At 42.4% G+C, this 25,055-nt stretch overlaps 1 long non-coding RNA gene across 1 annotated transcript; it reads left to right on the top strand.

Annotated features, from left to right (window-relative positions):
• The first annotated feature begins 366 nt into the window (after positions 1-366).
• LOC309704608 lies at positions 367-25,055 on the top strand. The gene is made up of 3 exons (XR_014276307.1): positions 367-449; positions 12,505-12,627; positions 23,725-25,055. It is a non-coding gene; the product is annotated as an uncharacterized lncRNA (long non-coding RNA).

Here is a 25,055-nt window from a genome sequence, read left to right as displayed (position 1 = left end):
AAATCTTCACTGATGCAAATAGAGAAAAACTGACATACAGTGGAAGTAGACCTGAGTCATTCTGCTTGATTTTATTTTTAACCTACAACTAAAAAACATCTGAAATTGCATCTGTCCCTCACAATCAGATTGCGTGCAGATGTCGACACACCCAGACCGTCGTCTTTATAAAGGTGTTTAAAGCGCGCTGTCCAAATCTGAATATCCACTTGTCAGTGTCTAATCAGCCCAATTTGGAAATGGGATGGGGAGGAAGGGCCAAGAAGGAAAACCTAAGAAAATGAAGCATTTGGAGTGGGTGGGGGGCGGTGGGGTGGGAGTCACTGCCTCCCACCACTGCTTGGCCCTGACACCTTGTGAAGAGTGCTCATTCATCACGCGGCGCAGGGCTTGAGCCTCCGTAAATCACTGTGGATAAAGGACGCGCCATAAAGAATGGAATTGTGAAGGTAAGGGTTTTAAATCCCCCTAGATGATCCGAGATAAACACGGAGAGACTTTTGACAGTCCCTCGTTACCGCCACAAGCGAGAGGAGCTGTCACCGCTCCCTCTTTGCCTTTCATCTCTTGGTAACAGTCTGGCTGCTAATATCCTCAATTATCTCTGCAATATGTTGCTGGGAAAAAGGGAAAGTTCCGAGGAGGCATTCGCACAATTTAAAAGTTTTAATTTGACAGCTTGTGGTGTAATGATGAGTTGTGATGAGGGTAGAGGGGCTCTGCAGCCCACACTAAGTATGTGACAAGTGATCGGGCTGGACTGCGAATGGTTTGTGGATGTCGAGACTTTCTGCGTCGCATGTCAGGAAGCCAAATAGATGTTTCACAGGTTACTGTGTGGGGAAAAAAGCCCCCAAACTCCTCTTGTAAACAGCAGTGGCATTTCATCCAGTGGCTTATTTTTGGTGGCAAGGGAAGCATTTATCTGAAAAGAGAAAAAAAAATATTTACAGCAAGTCTAATCTAAATTTGTCATTCTCTGAGTGAGGCCTGTAGCGCTATCTCGTGTTAATATCTGTAACGCCTCCTTGACATTCTCCTTCTCTTGGACATAAATGTCAAAGTGTAGTGTGGCTTTGTGCCTGGCTTTCTTCTCTGAACCTACTACCACTCCTGAATCAATCATAGTGCGCAGAGACAGCACAGAAAGCATTTGCATAGGGGATCCGCCGAGTGTCTGATAATGATGGCTAAGTCACAGTGCACGATGGAGACACAAAGGGCACGGGGCTGCTGCTTGAAGGTTGACACTCGGAAAATATCCTCTCTCCAAGGTACCCGGGCAGGTAATTGTCTTTTTTCCCCTTCTTTTTTTCCCTAACTGATATATACATAGCTTCAATTTAGAGGATAGACCAATCGATCATTCAGAGTGTCTCGAGTAATAAGTGAAAGTGATAAATCACGGCGTTACACTCAGGTTTATGAAATATTGTCCATCCTGCAGGCGTGGACGCGTTATCTAGTCGTCAGAGTTCCTGGGCTGAGGTGCCGGTGTCAGAGCTCGGTGTCAGAGCTCGGAGGCAGCGCCGCGCTGCAGCTAATAGGAAGATCCGCCTACGGTTGAAGTGCCCGATCCATCGAGGGCTTTGCACGGCAGTGCAATTAGTACACAAAATATTAACATAAGGATCAGGCGTGGCGATTCCACCAGGGCGCAACTTAAAAGTTCAAGGTAGTTCACGTCCACGTGGTTCTGTCAATCTTCCTTCGCTGGAGTAATTGCCTCAGGTTTGCTCGGCTTGCATCGGTATAAGATGGAGTCAACAGCCTCTGTAGCATAATGACAGAGTACACACTTTCTTGCTCGCATTAACAGCTTTTTCTTGATAGATAAAAGTCCCAAATAATGCCTCCTGTGATGGAGTGAAACCAGGATAACAAATTGGCCCTTTGTGATAACAACCCCCCTGTGAGCTTCCTGGGCGTGAGAGATAGACAGACAGCTTTGAGGAGACTCGGGTCTGCAACAGCTCTGCGCCAGGGGAAAAGCTCCATGCCCTACAGAAGGATGGATAGTGTAGATTTGTAATGGTTCCCCTGTTTTTGACAAAGTAACCCAACCTGCAACCTTCATCCTCATTGGCTGAGCGAAAGGGCACCGGCAGAGAAGTCAGCCCGAGATAAGTAAAGTCTGTCGCTCTGGCTGGAACGTTATAAATCGCAGGTGCTTCAATCATGAGCGCGAGACAAGCGAGCTATCTCCCGTGACAACCTCCTTTTGACTCGACATGCAAAAAAACAAACTGATACAAGCCGGAGGAGGATGGGTTGGAAAGAACGAGGGCTGGGAGGTGACGTCTTCCTCCCCAACTTTTATTTAACGTTGCATGAAGCAAGATTTCATCTTAAATTAAAACCCAGAGCACACTTCCAAAAACGAAAAGAAATTCTAGGGCTGCAGGACAAAAGAGTTGGCAGCATCCATTAATTAAAACCCCATGGATTCTCCCTATTTGTTCAAATTTAGAATGAGGTGTAATTCTGCTCGTTGTGCACAAAGTGCATCATGATTTAAGACCTTACCCTCGAGTAGCAGTTTCTTAAAGTTGACTTTAAATAAGGTTCCACTCAAGTTTCAGATGAGAAACTGCAGCCATGTGAAGTTTAAAGATTTTGGACATAATACAATATTCATATGTTTATATTGGACATTTGACTGAATTCCACTTCTATCACAACCCCATGAAAGACTAAAACATCATTTCACCCAACTGACACAATTATGCTGTGCAGTGCAATACAATCCTATTCTATGATATGCAGATGCACGAATGTTTGGATCGGCTGTGCTTTCAGACATGAATCTGGTACTCCCGCTTCCAAACGACAAAGGCAAACAAAACTGAATCCTGCCACTTTTAATTTCAATGTTAGAACTCAACAGCAGCGTTAGGCTTGAAGAAGTCCTCTGGTTATTCTGGGTGCTTTCCAGGTGTACAGACTTCTGGCATTTCTTGATTTAACAGTTTCTGTGGAAACTGCCAGTTCTCATTCCCGTGGCATCAAGCACCAGAACTTTTTTTTTAATGCGCAAGGTGTCCTTCGGCACTGGTGCTGAGGGTTTATAGCATAAGTAAGACGGGTCACGAAAAAGGTGACGTCTCGAGCACACATGCTCTTCATCGCACCATCTGATGAAGAGCAGGTGTGCTCGAGACATCGCCGTTTTCATGGTGCGATAAACGGGTAAAACTGGAGCGTGCAAGCTGTTGGTTACATTTGCTGTTTGCTTTTTTCTGCCCAGCACCTGCCTCCTTTTTGATGTGGATGTGCATGCTTCTTTTTTACATTTCTTTATGTATGATAGTTCTTTCACTCCTGACTTGTCACATGTAGACGTTAGCACTACATCTACCAACTCTTTGGTGTCTTCAGGTTGACAAAAGAGGTCTGCCATATAACGTTGCAATGGTCCGTATGTGTCACGGTTTGCGGGGCAAGCCGTGTGGAGTTGAAATAGGACCCAAAATGCGGCAGCTCTGGTGCAGATGAGTGTTTATTTGACAACCGAAAATACAAACAGCAACGGTGTGGGTACCATGAAACAGGAAAACCTAAACTGGGTAGAACTAATAACACAAACCAGAAACGAGGATGCAGGGAGGTCCGGGGAAATACATACGGGAAGACGCAGGGAGACCGAGGGGAAACAACACAGACGAACCAGCAACTACCATGACAGAAGACACAACTTAAATACACTCAGAGAACACAGGGAGATTACACACAGGTGGGGAACACAGGTGACACTGATAAACATAACGAGACAGGGCAGGAGTGAACACAACATGACGCATACTGACGAGAGACTGTCAAAGTAAAACAGGAAGTACACAGAGGTTCAGACAGGAGGAGAGAAAGCACGGGGAGAACACAGACATAACAGGCTGGGGGAAACATGGACTAAACACAAAGAGAGACGAGAGCTCATAAATACACAGAGGGCCACAAAGGGGGTAAGAGTCACAAAGGGAAAACACTTAGGGAACACCACAACAGGACACCTCAGAAAACATGGCCTAAATAAGGAGTGAAAATACAAGGAACCAAGAATACTGGGCCAACATGGCCCAGGACCATGACAGTATGTGCCTGTGCTAAAGGTACATGTTGGAAGAGGACAACTATAAAGTCTCTCATTTGTTGTTGGAACCAAATCCTCACTAATACGTTTTCGTTTGAAATCACATCTTTTTCTCTCCTCTTTGGCCTTCCGTCCACACTGAGATGGCGTTTTGAAAACGCTCTCCAAAGCGGATACATTTGAAAACGCAGTTTTCATGTCGCAGTGTGGCCAGCGAACCCGGAGCCTTTTCGAAAACGATGTTGTTTGCTCTCAGGTTTGACAGCCCTATTAAAGATTAATATCAGTCTGTACATGCTCCAGATAGCTTTTGTTCAAATTCTTTAATTCTCACTCGCCTTTGAAACTTTGTACTTTTGTGTTACTCGCAGCAACAACTCCACCTCATTGTTAGTCCATTTAAAAAACCCGTTTCAAAGAGCCGGAAAGGAAATAAACGGCAGAAAGAAATGAGGCAGGTTGAATCGTCTTGCGTTTCACACATGCATAGTACTGGAACGTAAGCGTTTTCGGCTGTTTCAATGTGGATGCACAACTCTGTGAAAACGACTGAAAACGATAGTGTGGACGCGAAGCGTTTACAGACGTATACACCGTTATCATATTTATCCGGGCTAGTGTGGACGTAGCCTCAGTAGCAGATCTCCCAAAAACACCAGATTAGTTGGCTCGATGGTGACGGTTGGTTTAATCCTCTAACCCCCTTTACATAGCCACTCTCAGCCCTCACAGCCCTCACATTGAATCTTGTGTTTGCTTCTCGCTCCTCTCTCGGTACACGATTTGGCTTGCAGGGCCTCATTCAGCTGTTAAAAATATACAGTAGCGATGCATCTTACGGGTCAAGTTTTAGGCGTGTCATGCATTTCTGCAGATCTTATATGTAGTCTATAGTCAGTACCGCTAATGGACAAGTGCCAAAAATGGGAAAAGTCTTCTTCTGTTACATGTGATTACACAAAAGAGATTACACAACCTCGCCTGGTTTTCTTTTTCTTTTTCATGTGGGTGCTTCCATGGACAAGCACAGTACTTTGTTGATCAAAGTCACAGTGAAATAGCAGAGATATTTGACAGAGGAGTTGGGCTGAGGAGATAGATGCTTCCTTTTAACCCACACTCCTACCAAGTCTGTTCTCTCTCTGGAAAAGCCTTTGACTTTCTGTTCTTGTTTTGACCGCATACACAACACAAATCCCTCTCTAAACCTAAAGCAAGGCATTAGCTCTTTGGCAACGACTCAGAGAAGGGTATTAATCACATGACCACAGTTCAGTGAACTCTGCCTTGAAATATGAGACTCATTTCTCCTTTCTCCTGGATAATCAACTTAGAGGGGGGGGGGGGGGGGGGGTTAAAAAAAAATCTGATATTTCACCTTGAAATGCTTCATAAGTTGCTTGCGGGATTTTAAACTTGTCACGCTCATGCCTGATTATACCAGACCCAAAGAAAACAAATGAAATAAAAGCGGGGATTCTGCAGCACAGCTTCTCTTAACACATGCACGCCACGCATGCCAACAAGTAAATGAATAAATCTACATGAAAGCCCGTATTAATTAAAATGTAGTTTTCCTTCTTTTAGAGTTAACAGATGGGTAATTTTGGCTTAAACGCTGTATTCTGGCCAGTTTTGCCATTTTAAGAATCTTTTTTCAAGAATTTTAATCAATCAGCGCCCTCTGGGTTAATTTTATGGGATACATACGGACACAGTGATGTGTTCTTCTGTTTTTGTGTTTTTGGAGAGGCGGGGGGTGAGTGTAGTACATTATTTCTGCCCCAAAGACTTTAATGTGCTTTCCAACTGTAGTATTGGTATCTTACCCTGAATATTCATCAGGGCTTCAGTGTTTATTTCAGTGTTTCTATTTATTTGGTCTTACTTACTTATTACAAAAGGACGTCTTTGTTGCTAAGTGCATAAACACAGCTTCCCGTCCCTCTAAGTTCCTCTCAGTGTTCTTTCTACCTGTCACACCAGAGGAAATATTACTGACTTCTGTCGGAGAAGAATGTCCAGTAAACTCTGGCTGTAAGCACTGGTCCGCCTCCACCTCAAGTGGCCACGTTTGGGGTTTCAAAATTTGAACCACGAGTTCAGTAGCAAAAAAATAATTTTGTCATGGTCACTCTTGGCTTCAAAAAGAAATCTGCCCGGTCACCTGGTGAAATGTTCACCTAATTTCGCCCGTTGTGACAAATTCAGGCAATTCTTTACTAAAGCACCCGCTGAACCTGCATTGAGGTTATGCATCAACAGGGGTGCAGCTGTTTTGATCGACAGGGGGACTCGTCTATTAGCAATTTGGTGCATTTGAACTGAAGTTTGCGTGCTGGTGCTTTGTGAATAAGTAGTACACTTTTAAATAAAATGACTTGCTATGCAGTTCAGCGTGGCACCAAAGTGATCTTCTGTAATCAAAGGTGCACGTTGGAGAGTCATCTGCACAGGGCAGTGTTGTATCTTACATTGTTAAAGAATGCAAACTGCCAAAATGTAACTGGTTCTTCTTTTGGCCACTCTGCAAACATCCATGAAATTCAGAATAATAGTTTTCTGTAATGTTGCAGAGTTGCACAGAGACCTCGCTCAGGAGGAGGCATATTGTAGGTGACTGTCCTGATTTGCACTCTGGTAATTTATTTATCAGAGTCAGTGCACCTTGGACCTAGCTCTATGTCAAGATATATTTAACTAAGTCTTATTTTTATTGTCAAAATAGAGTAATACTAATTCTGCATTTCTAGATAGTGTAGGCATGGTACACATTTATTTATCGGAGCCAAATCAAAGGGATGCTTCTTAAATGTCTGAGGTTACCACAGCCTGCAGCATCACATTTATTGCCAAATGACCAACATGGCCTCCGCTTTATTCAAAAGTTTGGGATACCCCAATCACTTGGAGGCACTTGGGGAGGAAAAAAATGACTATGCATGAAGGCAGTTAGATGTTAGAGGTCAAAGTGGTTCCCTGATGGTTCTGTGTCCTCGTGCTGAGCAAAGCCTGTCACCTCCACTGTTGTTCTCCCCTCAAACAACACTCTGCATTCAATCCTTTAAGGGGAAGCTGTGCCCTTCCTACCAACATGTTTAATTCATTCCCAGACACCCGGGGGACACTCGTAACAACAACAGAAAAAGACAAAAAGAGAGAGAGGGAGAGACAAGGAAGGGAAGGATGAGAAAAGAAATTAGAAGGAACGAAATGTTTGTTTTGTATCTGCTATTGGCAGATGTGTAATGAATGAACGAACGAATGGCCTAACAGAAGACCGAGGAGACTTGAGACATTTGAGAGAGAACATCAGTCACGGGAAGCTGTGAGGACAAATAAATCCTATTTTCTTGTGTTTTGATTGACTTCGGGAGCGAATGGGGGGCAGTGAAGATGCTGCTGGACACCTTGGCGTGCTCCCTCTTAATCAGAGGTTGATTAAGCGCACTTTCAGAGGCATGGATTAGAGGGCTCCCCTCGGACTCCGCTAAATTGGTCGGAAGGGAAGGAAGGCAGAGTGTTGAGCACTACAGAGGGAACTTTTGATGTGTCAGTCAGAGAGTCTGGCATGGTTTGCTTTTATTGACCTTCCCATCCTTGATTTGTGACAGATCCCCTGGTGCTGGGGTAGGTGGGGAAGGTTAGAGGAGATTCAGCTTTTGAAGAATTTCCAAATTCTGCTGATCCAGTAGAGCTGCCACAAGCTTCCCTGCAATTCATAACAATGAAGGGCATGATGCTGCGAGGCATTTGCAGCCTAGACGGGTTTTTTTTTTGAAGATTATATTTCAGTCATCTTTTGCTTTATTTGACAACAACAGGAGAAGACTTGTGGCAAGGGTCCTGGGGGAGATTCTGCACTTATGATGTTGCACCTATACAGTGTCTTTCAGACAAGTGATCTTCCAGGAGGTCCCGACCCAGTCACTCTGTATTATCTGCTACTTTCAATCTCCTGACTTTCATGTAAATCTAAACAAAGATTTTACTCATATCATCTTGTGTCCATCGGTGATGGGTTGGAAAAAGTATTTCAGTTACACAAATACGGTATTTTCATATCTTTGTGGGGACACGATGCTCTCCCTAGCTGCTTAAAAATAAATGCCTAACCATAACTTAATTGTAACCCTGACACTTAAACCACATTTTGAGTCTGAAAAATGCCTTCAAACTCGTGAGGACCGGGATTTTGTCCCCATAAGGGCCCCATTGGTCCACACAAGCACAGCAAACTTCCGATTTTTGGTCCCCACAAAGATACGTAAACAGTCACACGCACTCGTATGGCCAGTGTTTGTCATTTATGGATTTATGGTTAATAATAGTCGGATGCTTTTTCCGCTGTCAGACTGGTTTGTAACCCCTTCACAGAAGGAATGGCGCTGTTCGTGTTGCAGCGGTGGCACTGCTATTAATGTAATGAGTCAGGCTGTTAATGTGATCCAGCTTCAGACACAAAGGGGATCTCTCAACCTGAGCTCTTTCTGCAGACAGGAGACCTCTGCGCCCTACATAACAACGATGGGACATGTCATCGCTGATTTATTTTGCCCTTGAACCTCCTAGTGATAGGACCTTGTGGGATAGCCTTTAAAACAAGCGCTCAGAGATGAAATGAATGCTCCGTTCCAAACTATTGAAAGACGTGCGCTACAGCCGAAGGCTTTTAGAGGGAGTGCTGTAATCTAAAATGTGCTATTTCTCACACATAGCGCAGCTCTGGGATGGGCTGATCAGATAGCCTGAGATGAATCTGACTTGACCTGTGAAGCAGCAGTCACTGGCTTCTGCATTGCCGGCCATGAGAGGAATTTGCAATGGATTCCAGAAAGATTGAAATCAATTCAAATTCAGCTGACGTACTGCGCCGCGATAAGGCATTGCTGCACCTACATGCAGACGCGCAAATTTCATAATGAATAGATAAGGATTAATGCAATTTCAAACTGTCACCTGCTGCCAGACGGGATGTCATGAATGGCTTATCATTGTGCCATGATTTTATTTACATCCAAGAACATAAACAGCCCGGTTTATTCATGTCCTATCGTAACCATCCACGGAGGTGGATCCTCTGACGTGTTTTAAACAGCCCCATTATCTCAGTGCAATTTCTCATGTAATTAATGTCTGCTTACAATGCAGCTAATATCCACTATGTAACCTGTGGAGACACACAATAATTATGTGACCGTTTGAGTGACAGAGATCAGGAGAGCAAATAGAGGAGCCCCGTCTGCAGCCCCGTCAGGAGGGGCAGATTGTTGGCCCAGGTTAATAGGCATCCTCCAGGGAGGGATTTGCTGGAGTTAAAGAAAGTAAGGCAGGAGGCATTTGAATTCAGTATAATAATGTGAAATACTTTAAAAACCATCTTTTCTAATCTCATTGTCACGGGCCATTTACAAGTTCTTGGTCCAAGGCTTTATGAAGTTCCCTACGTAGGCATTAAAAACTCTGAGATCCTGTGAAAGAACATTTTATTTGAGCTGGATACTCTGTACTACCGTCCAGAATTAGCCTGCCATCTGTTTCCTGCTTTACCCACAGCCAAACACTGAGCTACAAAACTTTCTCAAACTAACTGATCGAGGAACAAAGGAGAGGACAAAAGGACTCTAACTGAAGATATTGTTGGACCAAAGTCGAGCCAGGTGTCTGGATTCTGAAAGTCAGCGCGGGCAGAACAGTCTTAGTTTATAAGGGGAATGCCTCTCGTAGTGGAGTGGACCTGTGATCGATTGGGATGTGAAGTGGCTTAGCCGTACCTCGGTGTGTCAATAGCTTCACCCTCTCCCTCAACCTTGTGATAAAACAGAAGCTCGTGGCGCCCAATCTCGGTGTGTTTACACCTGTAAACCTGCCCGTGCGAACGTATTTTCTTCTTAACAACTTTACTTTGTTGGTTTGTCGTCAGTTCCTCCGAAGAATCAAAACTTTTCCTTTAAGAGCATCAAGCCAGGTCGCAGAGGCTGAAAAGAGACGCATTAGAATGCGTTCCACAGCTCCATAGATTGAGACGAGGATTTAATTGGCTTCATATCAGGGTTAGATAGCGCCGTGGTTGACATTTGATTAGAAAAAATAAAAGAACAAGGTGACTTGATATTGCGGCGATAAGCAAAAATCCCAACTCGATCACATCGATACTTTACTCGAGTGCACGTAGGTTGCTCACCTTGTAACCAATGACAGTGGTCGCAGTGGCTCGCCTGCAGATAGACATCAGAGGTTTGCTACCGAGCGTGCTTTGTCATACATTTATTGCTGTGTGTGCACTGTCTGTTTCCCCTCAACATAGTGTTGACTTAGAGGTCAAAGCCGCGCAAAGGCATAAATTTCTGGAGCTTTTATGCCGGCCAATTCGCAACATTGTTGCCCTTCGAAACAAAGGTCACGTCTAAGCAGCACTTTATGACTTTATATCTGTTTTACAGGCAAATTTATCACTGTGCGCTTTCAGAATCTGAATCGCCTTTGTACCTTTAATTATTAAGACTTTGTTTCGGTGGAAAGGAATCGGCCCAGGCAAATCAAACAGATTTTTTTGTGCACATCTACAGATTGTTTTCAGTTCTGCTGCTATTTTTAGATCTCTCCCTGGAAGTCCTGTTCTCCTTTTGCAATTTCACCACGGACCTCAAAGTTGAAGAAAACTTCCACTTCTGTGTAAAAGCGATTCGACCACCACTGATTGGAACTGGGTCTCCAGTTGCCAGCCAGCAGTTTTCATCAGGTTTAAGTCAAAGTGTCCAGAAAAGGTTATGCATCTGTCAGGGTAATGCTGTCAGTGTAGTGCTGCTACTGTAGCATCCAATAAGAGGTTTCTTTTATTATTTTTGTTTTTTCAAACCTGCCCATTTTGCCACACGTAAATTCTTGTGAATTCGTCCAATTCCCCCAAAGGAAACTCAAATAGAAGCAATGCTGTTCCAGCGAGAACAGGACTACAAATAGCAGCCATGTTTTGATCTGGACATGTGTGAGAAAAAGGCCTGGATAGGTAAATTGGATAAGTTTTGGTTATAGAGCTGGGCAACTTTAACCATCAAATCAACCGTGTTTTGCTTTATAATTCTGAAAAGAAGGTTAACTGAAGGTTTATAAGGTTTAAGCACCACAAATCAAATTCTATTTAGTTCTATTCATGGGAAGGCGAACGACTCACCGTAAAACAGCTGATTTGTTTTTGTGCTTTGTTTTTTCCGCTGGAAGCCAGAGGAGAAATATGTGATTTTAAATGAAGTTTTAAATGTTCCCCATGTTAAAACCAGTAGATGATTCATTCGGTATCATTGGCCCTTAACTCTGTAATAGCCTTCCAAATAAGATTATAAAATTTGACTCAGTCGATCTTTTTAGACTTTTAGCTTTTAAGGAGTTCATTCCTATCAAACCTATTTATTACTTTTAGTGGCTTTTCTGCTTTAGCATCGTGTGTTTTATCATAATTTTTCTGTTGCACTCGCGTCTGCGTTTCCTCATTTTTCCCCCAATATGAACTGTTATATACTTTTATTATTATTATTGCTATTAGATCAAATTGGGTAATATGCAACTGCCTGTTGTAATTTGGACCAGCAGATGACCACGCTTCTTACATTATCCAGTTTAAAAATGAAAAAGCTTATTTCTGGGAAAACTGGTTTAAAAAAAAACGTGGCTTCCAAATCCAGCTTTGCATGTTTTGATTCACAGAACACTTAATTTATATTCCCCATTCAGCTGTTTATAATGGCGACCACCTTTTGCAGCTACTGTACGTGTTGTTGATTACAGGTTAAGCCCTTTGTGCGAGACCTCATTGACATTACGTCTCTTTGTCTGAGCTTGTTATCTTTGTGCCCCACAGTTTGCTTAGCTCATTCCAAAACGCCGCTGTATGTGTCTTTAGTTGCGAGCGTATTAGTCTCCATGGAAACTCATTTTCCCAATACTTCATTGGTGCCAAATGACCCTGTACTGTTACTTAGCTTCTTGCTGCTTTGTGTGGAAGTGTTTTCTTTTGGAGATTAAACGTTCGAAGGCAAATTGAGGTCCTGCTGGTTTTATCGCAGGGGTATTGAATAAGCATACGTGAAAAATACCAAAGCGCCGTACTGTACCACATCATTTGAAAACAGATTGATGTATTTCTCTGCTTCTGAAAGGGCAGAGGGATAACAACCTGTGTAACGGCCAGTCTTGGTCCTGCACGATTTTAGGCAGAAACAGGTTGGGGAAGTCTGACTGCTGTTTAATCCTATTTTCCAAAACGTTTGACAGAAATATATTTATATAAATTAGTAATAAAAGATGAAAAGACTTTTTCTTTAATTGGATATCCACATCGGGCTTCCTGTGCGAACAGTATTTGTTTCGGGATTCCCTCTTGAATATTTACACTCTTTCTCTTTGCAAAATGTCCTCAGATAATTGCTAGAAGGAAGCACCCAGGAAGGTCAGCCAAGAACCTCGCTGTAGGTGCCAAAGTGAAATCTACAGGACTACAATTACTTGGACAGACTGAGGCAGCAGAGCAAAGTGAATGACAGGTAGGAAATAATTCATACGAATCACCTGCTGTATTATGAATAACCACCTGCTGAGAGGACGTAGCACGGTCAGTTATCCTCAAAATTGGTTCTGAACAGCCCTTTTTGTCATTTGTTAGTAATTGCCTTATTCTCTTGATAATATAATGAAATTAACCTCCAAGAACATTCCCTCCTTATGGCATTTACGAGACAAGGTTGAAGTTGACATAGCAGCAGTCGCACAATTATATTTAGATTATTCAGCTGTTATTTGGCTTCGTCTTTTGATGTCGACACATTAGAGGAGCTCTTTTCACTGCCACTCATAGCTCGTAATCTTCACCAAAACATACAGTGTTGAATCCTGCACGAAGGGCATTCTTCAAGAAATTCAGGATCACTCACATCTCTCTTCTGTTTGGGGTACATCTGACCTTGTAGTGAATAGACATAAAAGGCTGTCAGTCAAACCGTCATGCCGTCTTTGTTTCCTTGTGTTTGTCATTCTCCAGAGGAGTCAAGCAGCTACTGACTAATCTAGTGATTCTGTGCTTCTGGCAAAATGCTTCTACGTCCTTCTCTCTGCCGAACTCGGCGACTGCCTCGGGGAAAGGTGGAAAGAAGGTGAAGGGAAAAAAAAAGTTTGGGAACAGTGTTTGAATGGTTATAGAGTGTAATCAAGGCCAGCAGCTAGTTAATGTTCAGTTTTCTGAAGCACTTAACATTCTGACCTTAAAGAGACTTTGTCAAAGTTTAGGAACAAAGAATCTGTGCTGGTAAAGAAAAAAGGAATTTCAGCTATCACGCACTTCATTCTTCAAAGGGTAGAAAACCTGAGGACAAAAGCCTCGGGCCTCTGATTGGGCCCCGCCACTGCTAACTGTTGAGATGAAACCAAGCGGGCTCCTGTGTGTTAGGCAACTGGAAAATATCACGCTGTACGTCCTACAAATGTTCTACAAAATATTTCACAGCATCTTTTGTTTTTTCTGTATTTCCCGCTAGCAGATATTTGAGCTGCATGCCAGTTTACAACTTTTAACATTTTTGAAGTCACATCGTGCCATCAAATGAATTTCAGTTAGGAACCAAAAGCTTGTCAAGTCGCTCGCCGCGTTCTCTCCCACTGAGAAGCTTCGACACCAAAGTTCATTTTTACTAATCACGTGCACACATCAGCACAAAGATCAGGAATTCATTTTAACTTTAGCCTCATCCTGTGTTTGCAGTCTTAGCATCACTACACATGTGACATAGTACCACTTTAGTTATTCTAGATCTTTAAACGTTTTAAATAATGTGAGATTTAAATCTAAATGCAGCTGCCACCTCACCAAAAATATCCAAGGCAAGCCGACTGATTGAAGACATTCACGATGTTAAGTGAAGCGTAGTGTCGGTTAAGTCTAGAGAGCCCACGATCCCGGAGCACCAGCTGATCATAGTGTCGATATCATTAGTATCTGCCTTTAAAGCTGCTTCAGCTTTCCTGTTGTTTGTCACCTGCAAGCCACTTTGCAACCCGGCTCCTCTTGTATTATCACATGTGTTGACACTGATGAGCCAAACTGGCAAACAGGAATACCTGACTGAACTATATTTGCTGTGATTATAGGCAAAAGTATTGGTGCACCTGTAGGTTACACTTACAGGAGCTTCATTCTAAATCATAGGCATTCATATGGGGTTGGTTCGCTTTTTGCAGCTGTAGGATTTTGGAGCGCGCCCGTGGAAATCTTTGTTCATTCATCCAGATGAGCATTTGTAAGGTTAGACAAGGAGGCTTGGCTCGCAATCTCTGTTCTAGTTTATTTCAGTGGCGTTCGAGGTTGAGGTCAGTGCTCTCTTTGGACCAGTCAAGTTCCTCCATAACACACTTATAACCTAGCTTTAATGGACCTTGTTTTGCGCATTGGGGTGCATCATGCTGGAACTGAAAAGGGCCTTATGCAAACTGTTCCCGCACAGCTGGAAGCATAGTTGTCTAAAATGTCACGGTAAACTGAAGCATCAAGGTTTCCTTTCACTAGAATTAAAGGGTCCAGGTCAACCCTTGAAAAACAACCCAGTGGTCACCAAACGCGGATTAGAGAAAGATGATAGGGAAAGATGATTCCTCGCGCCACAGAACATGCCTCCTCTGCTCCACAGCCCACTGATGGCATGCTTTACACCACTCCATGTGATGTTTGGCATTGTGCTTAGCGATGCAAGGCTTGCATGTAACTGCTCACCCGTGGAAAGTCATACCACGAAGCTCCCGTGCTCCTAGTTTTTGTGCTGATGTTGATGCCAGAGGAGGTTTGGAGCTCTGAAGTTGTTCAATTAGCAGTTGGCAACCGTGTTATCTAACGTTTACATGGTCTACCGCTTCATTGCTGAGTTGCTGTGGTTCCTAAATGCTTTGCAGCAATTCCTCTTACAGCTGGTTGTGGAAAATCTAAGAGGGTAAAGATTTCACTAACTGACTAACTGGGATCCAAGTAAAGTGCCAAACTTGAACTCATTCTTTTAAAAATGTCCATAAAGGCAGGTGATGATTAAATATACCTGTGGCAATGGGAGTGGAAACACCTGGAATCAAAGATTAGGAGGTGTGGCCCAACGCTTACATTTATACTGTATCTATGTAATAAATAAAAGTGTCACTGTATTACTGTATGTTAACAGTTAAAACTTGCCGGTTTGTGTTTCAGTCCATTGACATCTCCTGTGTGTTGCTTCAGATGTGTCTGCATGCTGTTGACCACAGTGGTTAGGGGAATTTCAGACGTTTGTCCATCTAAACACCAGCTGGTCTGAGTTTGACTGACTCAGACCCTCAGCAGAACATCAAACATTGGAGTATCTCACTACTTGGCTCCGTTTCACATGAACAGATCAAGGCTACCACAATGTTTTCATTCCAGTGGAAATGTCACATCATTTCAAAGAGAACTTCTGTTTTATTTATAGCTATCACCCTTTTAGTTTTGACTGCCTAATATGGACCTGGAAAAGCTCTAACCAAGCTAGCAAAGAGCAAAAGGGCCTTGCCTGCAAGAGGTATAGCGCACGAGTAGTTGTTTTGCAGGAGAAAATGTGGAATTTTGACATGAAAATATGTATAAGTGTGAATACCTGAGGCAATATTACATTTTTTTTCTGTATCTGGGCAATTTCTGTGCAAACCATTGTATTTGGAGCTGTGCTGAGAGCCGAATAAAGCACAAACCTGTGCACAGAAACCACTGCTTTGTGACAAATATTGTTGGTTTTTTGGTGCATTGATGGCTTGCAGATTGAAGTAATGATCAGGTGAGTGAGAAATTGGTCAGGATAAAGTTGTTCACTCCAAATTTGGAGATAAAAAAAAGATTTTATCTGCACTTCTTCTGTTGCAGAACAAATTTGATATCTTTTGCCCTTCCTCTCCTGTTGTGATAAGAGCTGTTCTCTACATTCATAATGGATTTGTTACTTTAGGAGATGTTATGAGGGCTCTTTAAAAAAAGAAACAAGAATATTTCACATCCCAGCAAAGCCTGGAAGCCTTAAGTAGATATCTGGATTGTATACTGTAATATTGCACGGCTCCCTGAAATTAGATTCTTGTTCAAATGAGGAGGATAATGTCATTAGGTTTTGTGCTTTACTAGCTAAGAAAAAGCTAAATAGTGTAGAGTGTAGGAATGAGCAAGGTCAGTTAGCAAAAGTTAAAGAAATGATCATTTCATCTGTTGAGTTCTCTCCAGGCATTCCAGCTTTCTCCTGCAGTCCAACGACATGCAGGCAGTTGAATTGGGTTAACTGGTGTTCCTAAATTGTCCAAAGGTGTGAATGTGAATGGTTGTCTGTGTCTCTGTGCTCGCCCTGCCACAGGCCGGCGATCTGTTTGGGGCGTCAGACGCCGCTCACCCTATAGTAGCCCTCCCGCAACCTTGAATTGGACGAGAATTGATTGATTATAGATTATAAAACTGATGTCCAATTCCTTCCCTGACTTTTCCACATTTATCTGAAATATTTTTAGCATGCTGTCCTGAGAATATTGTTGAAGGAAAGATAGTAACAGGAAGAAAATCTGGTGTTTATAACTTATGATTATTTAAACTGGAGAAATCAAGTGTTCTAGTGTCTCTGCTTTGCACTTGGACTGAGCGTAGACTACTGAAACAGAAGAGACTTTAGCTCCTTTTATGAAAGAAATCTTATATGGAAGCAAACTGCCTAATTGATGGCTACTATACTGGCATCTCATTTAACCATAATGCTATTCAAAAGGAAGCATCCATCTAGCCATGAGGAGCGCCTCTTGCTCATGACTCTGTGTCAGGAATATTGAAAATATTGATGGTGGCCCCCCCCTCGGCTGAGCTGTAAGTTGGCTGCATGCATCCTTCGGTTGCCAAGTGTAGTCTGGTTAAAACTAAAAGGTTCCTATGCGAAACACAGCACAACAACAAGGTTTGTGGATTTCATTTGAAGGATCTGATCACGATTTCTGGAAACAGATATCGTTGCTGAGTTTTTCAAATGGCACACAGCACGAGCCATTTCGCTGCTATAGATTGATGGAAAGGCAGACATCTCTCGAGCCAATATATCCAAAAGTAGAGATGCGAAAACAATCGAGATGACTAAATAGCATTACAGGCCGGAGGAGACAGTTTAGTTGTTGTAAGGGGGAGCGCTCCCTTATATGGGATGTCTAGGTTTGCCTTATTTAGCCAGCACAACTATTACTTGTGAATAGTTTCAGGTGCTTAAACTACCTCACACAAACTTGAAAATGGCATCGAAGAAAAAAAGAGTCATTTAAAAGGACTCTTTGATACCAAATAATACCCTCGCATTTTTACTCTGTGCACTCTGTAGAGCTGCGGTTTGAACTTTCTCTCAGTTGTGTTTAAGCTCCTTGCTTGCGCGTTAACCTTTCCATTCATCTGAGCTAGCGTTGCTCACGCTGACACCCTTTTATGTTCGTCCAACAACTCTCTCATGATGGAGGAAATGACCTAGCGCTGTTCAAAACAGAAAAATTACTAGTTCATTAACTGTTTGGCAGCAGGAGCACTTTGTAAACTCGATAACGCTCTCAAAACTAGCAGCTGTGATACCTCGTCTAATTATGTTTGACCTCATCCGCTGTTATTCTCAGCCTATTACAGAACCGGGACTGGACTGCAGGAATGACTAGCACCTTCCTCCAGGGCTCTGCTTGTTGTTTGTAGTAGTATGGCTGGTGCCACACCCCATATATCTCTGTTCCTAATTACACATGGCTGGGATGAGAAATTAACATGGGGCACATCATAAAAAGATTAATAACAGAGCTAATACAATTACATTAGAGTGATTAAAAAAGGTTAAATATGTGATCTATTACATTGATCTTAAATACATTCAGACTTAATTTAATTTAACAGTTCTATAATGCTGTAGTTAAAATATGTCCTATTAGTGTTTGGAGCCTGCATGTGTAACGATTAATTACTGAATAATTGTTCCTACATTTCAACACTGGCGGGCTCTGAAGGGTGATTTATTTTCTTCAGTGGCTGTACAGAGATAGGGCTTAATTACAGTGGATAGCCTTATCTCCCCTCTCTAATCCGCTCTTTGGAGTCTCTCGCGTTCACGCCATCTAGTCATCGATACCATCAGACTGTTGGCAGAGCCAGACAGAGAAAGTGATCCCCAATTTCTCTGTCACATTAAAGCTTATTCATGAAGTCTCCACTGTGAACCTTAAGAACTCCAAAGCGGGAGGAAAGAAGAGTCGCTGAGTACTGAAAACCTCACCCCCGGTCTGAGGTCATCACCAGCTGGCACATTACCCACTTGTGCTGTTTGTGTCAGCTGGATTGACTGAAAAATGTGTGGTCAAATCTGATCAGATAATGGGCTGAGTTTCATGCCAGGAGCAATTTGTTGCAGATATTCTTGCACTAATGCATCCAATTTGACTGTTTACCACCTCACTGTGAGCAGAAAACTGTGAGTCTGTGCTGTTTAGTGCGACGTCGACCAAGTGCAGGCAGATAAATGTCTGTTTTGAATTTTTGCTGATCGCTGGTTTCGCTTGATAATTCACAATTAACTGTATTAGATCTCTATTAGAGGGACTAGCTGTTTAATTATTGTAGCTTGATGGAAGATTTCCAGCACACTAATAGTTGCATATATTAAATTAACTTGGAATGAGTGGAAATTTGGCAGTTCAGGCAGACTGCGTTTCAAAATGCCAGAAAGGATTGCGATCAGCTGAGGTGTCTGAGCTGCAGTGATGTAAGACTCGTGATAGACCACTGCAATAAAACAAAAAAATAAAATTGGAGTCAGTGAAATTATATAAAGGGTATATCATTCCTATAAATCCTGCACTAGCACTGAGCAGTTATACGGGGCATAAATCACAGATGCTAAATTACCCGGTAGCATCGGGGATAGATGCAATCTCTCGCTCTCAACATGCTTTGTTTTGCTATCTGCATACATTTGAACATACATAATATATTTATGATCCTTGACTGCACAGTTATTTCTTTTAAGAAATATTAGATTATGTCATTATTATAGGGCTAAAGTTGACTATCGGTTAACTTTTTGATCTTTTTTCTTCAGTTTGTTTCCTGTTTTGTTCTTAAAATATAGAGAAAATGTGAAATCGGCCACACAGTTGAAGGGAGCGTCTTCAAAGTAGAGATCAGTTTTCACTGATGTTGCAATAGTTGTAGCTTTATCAGCTTCGGTATCTTGCTGGGAAACCTCGGTTCACACGCGTTACTTAGCCCTCGGTGATTGTATTCCTCCTCGCCCACCAGCACAAATGGCCAAACCAAACTCCAACGACTGTACAGGAATGATTTCAGGAATATGCGTTGAGTGTTGAGCCGGCATCTGAACTCAATCCCAGTCCCACAGAGCATCTGCAGAATGTGCCAGACTATCCATGTCATCCTGCAGATGCCAAGCTGATTTTCCTTCTTCTTTCTGTGGAAGTTCAGGAGAAGCTCTGTATGCTCATTTCTCATGAGGATGGCAGGAGAGGCTGGATGGTCGTCTTCGCCATCAGTGCTCGAGTGTGCTGATGTTTGTCAGAGTGGCAGATATCAGAGCTCATGGATAGTCTATCATCCCACTCTTCAGAGTCACCTCTGTATCCGTTGTTTCCACTGACCGCAGAGGAAAAATGTCAAACCGAATGCACCTCCGATTCCACCGTTCCAGGCACAGCGACAGCTCTACCTGAAACTGACACAACTTCCAGTGCAAATAGACAAGCGAGCTGACTAATTAGAGCAGAGATCCAACACAAATGTTTAATGAAGAGATAATATATTAACACACCAAATCCTGGAGTAATAGGACTACTTTGTCATTTATCTTTTTGTCTTGAAAATGAAACTTTTCCCCGTGCATGTTAAAAGTGTAGACTCACTAATGGGAGTTTTTAATGGAAGTTTTAATAAGTTAAGTTTTCTTTTTACTAGCTGCGGTGTGATTTTCACGCTTTCATGATAAAGTACTCTTCCACTGGTTTTCATTTAGGCGTAAAAGATTAATCAATTTTAAGGCACATTAAGCTCATTTGCTGCTTTTTTTACATTCCATATATTTTCTAAAGATAATTCTGTCGTTAAGCCACCTAGATAACTTTGCTGTTTTTGATTTGATGGTTGTAGATTTGAAAGAAATCCCGTATTTCTGTCACACTCATTAATTCTTACCGCGCATATTTTGGAATAATATTTCCTGTGATAAATGAGGAAATTTAATTCTTATTTTTCTAATAATGGAATTTATAATAATGTCCATTAATGTGGGTCCAGCCGATCTTCTATGACTATGAGCAAACAGCGCAAGCATAATACTGTCAGAGAATGATGAATCCACATGAATTCATATTTCGATATTCCAGCCTAGTACGACTAAGTCTTTGTGGTAGCTCCAGGTTTCTCCTTCTGCTGGATTCTTATTCTTCTATCACGGAGAGATGTCCTGACATTTTTATTTTAGAATTTGCTGTAATAACTCAAAATTCATTGCTCCATCAGTGATTTCAAGGCATCCTGGCCCGCAAGCAGCAAAACTGGCCCAAACCACAATACTACCACCATCATGTTTCACAGATGGGATAAGCTTCTTATCCAGGAACGCAGCGCTTTCCTCTCCCCAAACATAATGCTTCTCTTATAAACCAAAAGTTTTATTTTGGTCTAATCCGTCCACAGAACAAACAGCCTTCAAGCAGCCTTCGGGTTTGTCCGCGTGATCTTCAGCAGACTGCAGATGAGCAGCAGCGCTCTTTTTTTAAGAGCAGCTGCTTTTCCCTCGCAGCCATTGTTATCCCGTTGCTCGGCGTTACCCTGATGGCGGACCCGCGAACGTGAACAGCCAGTGTGAGAGAAGCGTTTAGCTGCTTAGGAGTTACCCCGGGTTCCTCTGTGACCTTGCAGACTATTACACACCTTGCTCTTGGGTTTATCTTTATTGGTAGACAACTGCTGGAAGAGCTAACGGCACTCCTGAATTTCTTTCATTTGTACACAGTCGGTCTGACTGTGGATTGATGGCATCCTAACGCTTCACAGATGGATTGATAACCTTTTCCTGCCTGATGAGCATCAACAACTCGTTTTCTGAATTCTTTAGAAAGTCCATTTGTTTATGCCATGATTCCACAAATGTGTGTTTTAAAGATAAGACTTCTTTTGAATAACATGAACACCTGCTTGTCATCCTAATTATTAAAAAAATACATTTATTTTTTTAAAGCATCTCACAGCTAATTGCTGCAGTAATGGTGTTGGTCATTAACTTTGATTCTAATCCTTTCCTCGTCTTATTGTAATTCTAGGCCTAATGTTTGATTAAATCTTACCAAACAGTAATGCGAACACCCTCGTTCCTAAAATGCAATCAGTATTCAAAGGAGGGAGCTGATTTGTGCTAACTGAATACTATATGTCAGCACCTGATGTTATGGTGATGGTAATAGCACTGTCAAGTTTGACAATGTGGAGAAAGCAATACCGTCATTCCCCATATTCACTTTTGAAAATCTCATTTTGCTTTCATCTCTTCACTAACACAGAGCTGTCAACATATAATTCAATGAGTGTCACCACTGCGCTTGAACGTTTTCTTTATCTCTTGCCAAAGCTGCTCGTACCATCCGGCATGACTTTACTTTCTGTTGTGTTTAAAACGTGTTGTGGCCACTTTGGTTGTGATTGTAGTTAATTAGAATGTGATAGGCAATCTCATCTTTTGTAGAGCTTTTGTTAAAGGTCTCGGATTGTGGGGGACATTTGATCTGAATGTGGTGTTTTGATGTTTACAGCAATACCTCCCCGTAACGGCCGCCTTCATTCAAGCTTGTGGATGGAATGGGCTGTCAGAATAGAGGAAATTGAAACCAGTCGGTATCTTGGGCATTGTGAGAACACTGTTCAAAACACAAACACCACCTAAACCGTCCTTGAAAGGATGTATACCGCACCGCACATACCTAACACTGATTTGAACGCACCTGAAGAAGAAGCGGCCATTTAAAGGGTTTCAACCACAGTTGAGATGAGCTTGGCTCAAACTGATCCCAGCAGCAAACTGCCAACAAATCCCCCAAAAGGCCAAACCAGGCGATAAATTTAATCTTGTTGGCTAATAATTTCTCTGTTGTCTAATAAAGCCTACAGCACCACTGTAGTCCAAAATCTATTACTGTAAATCTTCTGGCTGCTGTATTTTCACAAAACATTCACTGTAGTTTGAATTGATTACTTTGAATGTACATATTTGCCATAATCCGTTGCTCCCAAGCAGTAACTTAGGTGGAAGAATAAAACCAACACATTACCTCACATGACCACTGAGTCAGTGCCCAAAGATTCCTCCCACAGTCCAAAGACAGTTAGTGGGGATAGGTTAATTGGAAAAATGCCCACGGAGTGAATGTGAGTGCCCTACAACAGACTGGCAACTTGTCCAGGGTGTACACTGCCTCTCCTCAAGATTCAAAGCGTTATTGTCATGTGTGCAAAGAAAAAGCATTTCTCTGTACAATGAAATTCTTTCTCTGCTGTCCACACACAGATGCCGGTTAATATGTACACATAGCATTGATCAATAAGTGGAGACAAAAAATAATAAAATGAAGTGTTAAATAGGTTTATGTGCAAAAGAGCTACGAGCTTAATATGCTGGTTTAATATGTGAGATGACCTGATCTGCAAAAATTATTAACACTGTAAGACAGCTGGGATAGGCTCTAGCGCCCCCCACGACCCTGAAAAAGAATAAGCAGAAGCGGATGGATGCATGGATGGATGGATGCATGGATGGATGCATGGATGGATGGATGGACGCATGCATGCATGGATGGACGCATGCATGCATGGATGTTTGGATGGATGGATGCATGGATGGATGGATGGATGGATGGATGCATGGATGGATGGATGCATGGATGGACGCATGGATGTTTGGATGGATGGATGCATGCATGGATGGATGGATGCAGGATGGATGGATGGATGGATGGATGCTGGATGGATGGATGCCTGGATGGATGGATGGATGGACGCATGCATGCATGGATGGACGCATGCATGCATGGATGTTTGGATGGATGGATGCATGGATGGATGGATGCAGGATGGATGGATGCATGGATGGATGGATGGATGGATGCAGGATGGATGGATGGATGCATGGATGGATGGATGGATGGATGGATGCATGCATGGATGGATGGATGGATGGATGGATGGATGTTTGTTTGGATGGATGGATGGATGCATGCATGGATGCATGCATGCATGGATGGATGGATCGACGGACAGCATCCGGGTACAAAGAAATCAGTTTTGGTCTTCATAGCTACGGTTGCACATGGGTCCACAGATCCACTCTGGTGTGTACACATGCAAAGTTTTACAAGATCAAATGTGTCATTGAACAAAGTTTTATGTTCCCAACTATTTTTTTTAACTACGTTAGCAATTGCATGCTATTAAAGCGAGAAGCGGAGGCGTCAAATGTGCTATATAGTCATATCAGAAAATCAGTTATGTCAGTAAAGAGCATTCATGAAGAAAAGGCGTCATTTTCTACTATTTATTCTTTCAGAGCTGGGATTTATTACACAACAGGAATGCAGACTTAATGGGCGACATGTGAGCGGCACAGATACTGCAAGCCTGGAGCCAATGCGGCCAGTGTGAACTTTGACCTGGGATTGTTTGTCACCTGCTGTTTTCAAAGTAGAGCGTTAGCTTTGAAACTATGGAGAGACGGACAAAGACTCTCTCGCCTTTTCATGGGATTTGCTGACTGCATAGAAACAGCACCAATCCGTCCAAAAGCAGACATCAGTTAATAAAATCCTTTTCCAGATAGGCATTTTTTAATCTTCAGACAGGATTTGAGTCATCTGTTTAATCTGTTTCTCTGTAAAATGCCAATTTTTTTGTCTTCTTCCCTTCTTTGCCAGAGATCTAAAGATTCTACCGGATCATTTACATACAAAAGGATGATCCCTCTTTCTCAGACCTACAAGTGATGGGAATTATCCGGTGTAGTGCTGCTTGTGTTGTTGACTTGTTTTACGATAAGACGTGTGAACAACACTTCAGTTGTTTCCAAGCAGGCCGACACCGCAGTCATTTTCATCAGCACTCTTGTTCAGGTAATGTTCCTTCAGGCTCGCTGATTTCAGGGCTTATCTTGTTAAGAGCCCCCTGCTTCGCCACAGATCTGCTCGGCTGTCAGAGCCGGGGCCCACACATTTCGGGACTATTATTGGTGATTGTAGGATGACACTAATTAAAGTCATTGATGTTTAAAATCAAGCTCCGCACGTCTCGCTTGTTTTGTCACAAAAAGCTCCGATAGCTTCTCAACGTGGCCCCGTCATGTAAGCTATCATGCTATTTGTTTTCAAGCCATGTGGAGAAACTTGCACGTGTGTGTCACCTCATTAAAAAAAAGCACACACCTCAAGATGGGAGAGAGCTCTGCTTGAGGTGTTTACATTTCGTTTTTAGCACTGGGCTCAGGCTCACTGAGTCTAAATTTAATCTAATATTTATAATAATGGAGCAAAACCAAAAACTCAGACTATTTATACCGCGTCTTCCTTCTCCCCCAACTGACTCCAGTGACATAATTTGTGCTAGATTCATTATTTGAAATGCTAAGTGGTATACAAAGTCAGATTCCTAACAAATTCAGTCTGTGAAAACTGAGTTGAATGTGCAACTCTCTCAAGTGTTTATGGTAAATAATATTGGCGTTATAATACCTCATATTTTCCATCTCTTTGAATATCTGGCAAGAGGGCCTCTATAAAGTCTGTATAAGTCTATAAATAATGTTCACAGCATATGAATCCAGTAAGAGTGAATTAAGGCAGTTAAGTAAGGTTGTTTTCAAATGTTGCTTAATCCTTGGACGTTTCC

Source organism: Aulonocara stuartgranti (assembly GCF_965226115.1).
Source record: "Aulonocara stuartgranti genome assembly, chromosome: 4".
Classification (NCBI taxonomy): Eukaryota; Metazoa; Chordata; class Actinopteri; order Cichliformes; family Cichlidae; genus Aulonocara; species Aulonocara stuartgranti.
Note: the sequence above shows the minus strand (reverse complement) of the source record. Positions and strands in the feature narration are given on the sequence as shown.